The sequence below is a fragment of the Rhinopithecus bieti genome, unplaced genomic scaffold (assembly GCF_001698545.2).
Source record: "Rhinopithecus bieti isolate Rb0 unplaced genomic scaffold, ASM169854v2 scaffold_574, whole genome shotgun sequence".
NCBI classification, from domain to species: Eukaryota; Metazoa; Chordata; class Mammalia; order Primates; family Cercopithecidae; genus Rhinopithecus; species Rhinopithecus bieti.
In genome coordinates this window covers 4,984,212-4,987,775 of record NW_016803605.1, presented here as the reverse complement: position 1 = coordinate 4,987,775, position 3,564 = coordinate 4,984,212, and the positions used below count along the sequence as shown (strand labels likewise).

Here is a 3,564-nt window from a genome sequence, read left to right as displayed (position 1 = left end):
CTTTTTTTTTTTTTAAATAGAGACAGGGTCTCACCATGTTTCCCATGTTGCCCAGGTTAGTCTTGAACTCCTGGGCTCAAGGGATCCTCCTGTTTTGGCCTCCCAAAGTGATGGGATTACAGGCATGAGCCACCACGCCCAGCCTCTTCTTTTTTTCACATGGAGAAATTCCAGCCATGAGAGAAGACACAAATTGAGTTAGAGCCAGAGCCCAGACCAGGACTGAAATTGTCTCCCTCTCATCCTGTGCTCCTTCTGTCACTCCATCTGTTTTTCATTCTTTTACTGACAGCAGAGAGGCAGCCTCTGCACAGTTGCTTCTTGATGATGACAGACATATTGCCCTCCTTTTACCATGTGGTCAGTAAACAGTGTCATTATCCTGCTTCTCATTTCTCAAAGATCAGGTTTGCCTGATTTGGACTAAAAAAAGTTCTATGATTTTTTTTTTGAGACGGAGTATTGCTGTGTTGCCCAGGCTGGAGTGTAGTGGCATAATCTCAGCTCGCTGCAACCTCTGACTCCGGGTTTCAGGTGATTCTCCTGCCTCAGCCTCCCAAGTAGCTGGGATTACAGGCACCCGCCGCCACACCCAGCTAATTTTTGTAGTTTTAGTAGAGATGGGGTTTCGCTATGTTGCTGAGGCTGGTCTTGAGCTCCTGACCTCGTGATCCTGCCCGCCTTGGCCTCCCAAGGTGCTGGGATTACGGGCAAGAGCCACCGCGCTGGGCCAGTTCTATGATTTTTTTTTTTTTTTTTTTTTTTTTTAGAGAGAGTCTTGCTTTGTTGCCAGGCTGGAGTGCAGTGGCACCATCCCTGTTCACCACAACCTCCGTCTCCCGGGTTCAAGCAGTCCTCATGCCTCAGCCTCCAGAGTAGCTGGGATAACAGGTGCATGCCACTACTGCCCAGCTAATTTTTGTATTTTTTGTAGAGATGGAGTTTCACCATGTTGACCAGGCTGGTCTCGAACTCCTGACGTCTGGTGATCCACCCACCTCGGCCTCCTAAAGTGCTGGGATTACAGGCATGAGCCACTGTGCTGGGCCAGTTCTATGATTTTTGATTGGAGTTGGTTCAGTTCCCCAGCATTTATCAGAAAGCATCCTAGGATCTGGAGCCACCAGCCTGAAGAGTGTTTACTGTGTGTTGGGCAAAGCATGATCAGGACTTTAGAAGGTTCAGTGAGCTGTGGGAGAGACACAATTGCTTCATGATGGAGGGAGCTGAAGCTGGACTTGACAGGCCCAGGAGAATTCCTGCAAGTGGATATGGAAGAGAGAGGCAGGGAGAGGATATTCCCAGGAGAGGAAATCATCCTGAGATGTTTGCACTAACGGTTTAGGCCAAAAAAAAAGAAAAAATGTACTGGGAAAGGCATGGGGCTGGGGAATCAGGGCACATTCAAGGAAGGAGGAGCAAGCCTGGGTAGTTTACAAACAGGCTTTGTTCCTGTTGAAGGGATCAGGAAAAAAGTAGAATACGTTTTATGATGGGACATGGTGAGAGGCTAAGTGAGGGTCAGAGATTTTTTTTTTCTTCTGAGACGGGAGTCTCACTCTGTTGCCCAGGCTGGAGTGCAGTGGCATGATCTCGGCTCACTGCAACCTTCGCCTCCTGGGTTCAAGTGATTCTCCTACCTCAGCCTCTCAAGTAGCTGGGACTACAGGTGTGCACCACCATGCCAGCTAATTTTTTGTATTTTTAGTAGATAGGGGTTTCACCATGTTGGCCAGGCTGGTCTTGAACTCCTGACCTCAAGTGATCCTCCCATCTTAGCCTTCTAAAGTGCTGGGATTATAGGTGTGAGCCACCGTGCCTGGTCTAGGGTCAGAGGTCTTGAGTGCAGTGCCATTGATTTTGGATTTTATTCTGTAGGTGTTTGGCTTTTTTACTGAGGAAAAAAAAACTCACAGTGCACCTGTAAGTAATCACTCCCCTATATAACCCATCAACTGAGGAAGAAATAAAGCAGAAAGATCCTTGAGGAAAATTTGAGTAAGAGGAAAAATGTTATAGATATTTTAATAAATATTATGGAAAAATGCTGTTGGGAATAACTACTGTACATATTTCACAGAAACCTGGTTTTTTGTTTTTGTTTTTTTTTGAGACAGGGTCTCACTCTGTTACCCACACTGGAGTACAGTGGCATGATCAAGGCTCACTGCCGCCTCAAGTTCCAAGGCTCAAGCCATCCTCCTGTCTCAGCTCCCCTAGTAGCTGGGACTACAGGCGTGCACCACCATGCCTGGCTGCTATTTTTGAATTTTAGTAGAGATGAGGTCTTGATATGTTGCCCAGTCTGCTCTTCAACTCCTGAGCTCAAGTGATCCTCCCACTTTGCCCTCCTAAAGTATTGGGATTACAGTTGTGAGCCACTGCACCAGGCCAAGTTTTTTTTTTTTCTATTTCTTCTTTTTTTTTTTTTGGGACAGACTCTTGCTCTGTTGTCCAGTCTGGAGTGCGATTATGTGACCTTGGCTCACTGCAACCTCTGCCTCCCGGGTTCACGCCATTCTCCTGCCTCAACCTCCTGAGTAGCTGGGACTGCAGGCGCATGTCACCATGCCTAATTTTTTTATTTTTAGTAGAGACGGGGTTTCACCATGTTGTCCAGACTGGTCTCAAACTCCTTGACCAGAATGGTCTCAAACTCCTGACCTCGTGATCTGCCCTCCTTGGCCTCCCAAATTGCTGGGATTACAGGTGTGAGCTACTGTGCCTGCCAGTTTTTTTTCTCTTAACTTTTGGAACTTCTTCCGGGAAAAAGCTGTTTTTTTTTTTTTGGGACGGAGTCTCGATCTGTTGCCCAGGCTAGAGTGCAGTGGTGCGATCTCGGCTGACTGCAAGCTCTGCCTCCTGCGTTCACGCCATTCTTCTGTCTCAGCCTCCCAAGTAGCTGGGACTACAGGTGCCCACCACCATGCCCAGCTAATTTTTTTGTATTTTAGTAGAGACGGGTTTTTTCCTTGTTAGCCAGGATGGTCTCGGTCTCCTGACCTCGTAATCCTCCCGCCTCGGCCTCTCAAAGTGCTGGAATTACAGACGTGAGCCACTGTGCCTGGCCGGAAAGACCTGGTTTTAGTGGTTGGTTTATTTATTTATGTTTTTTTGGAGACAGAGCTTCGCTTTGTTGCCCAGGTTGGAGTGCAGTGGTGCAATCTCGGCTCACTGCAACCTCCGCCTCCTGGGTTCAAAACATTCTCCTGCCTCAGCCTCCTGAGTAGTTGGGATTACAGGCACCTGCCACCTTGCCTGGTTTTTTTTTTTTTTTTTTTTTTTTTTTTTTTTTGAGATGGAATTTTGCTCTTGTTGCCCAGGCTGGAGTGCAACGGCGCAATCTTGGCTCACCACAACCTCCACCAACCCGGTTCAAGCGATTCTTCTGCCTCAGCCTCCCGAGTAGCTGGGATTACAGGCGTCTGCAACCATGCCCGGCTAATTTTGTATTTTTAGTTGAGATGGGGTTTCTCCATGTTGGTCAGGCTGGTCTTGAACTCCTGACCTCAGGTGATCTACCCACCTCAGCCTCCCCAAGTGCTGGGATTATAGGCCTGAGCC

At 47.8% G+C, this 3,564-nt stretch overlaps 1 protein-coding gene across 2 annotated transcripts in view; it reads left to right on the top strand.

Moving 5' to 3' along the window:
* Positions 1 to 3,564, top strand: part of SNRNP35 (small nuclear ribonucleoprotein U11/U12 subunit 35) — an 11,585-nt gene that overhangs the window by 5,377 nt on the left and 2,644 nt on the right. The window contains exon 2 of one of the 2 annotated variants that reach the window (XM_017889929.1): positions 1,879 to 1,998. The exons of the other annotated variant lie outside the window; for it this stretch is intronic. The gene's annotated coding sequence lies outside the window, so the exon portion shown is untranslated. The remainder of the gene's footprint in view (positions 1 to 1,878; positions 1,999 to 3,564) is intronic. 2 annotated transcript variants of the gene reach the window in all.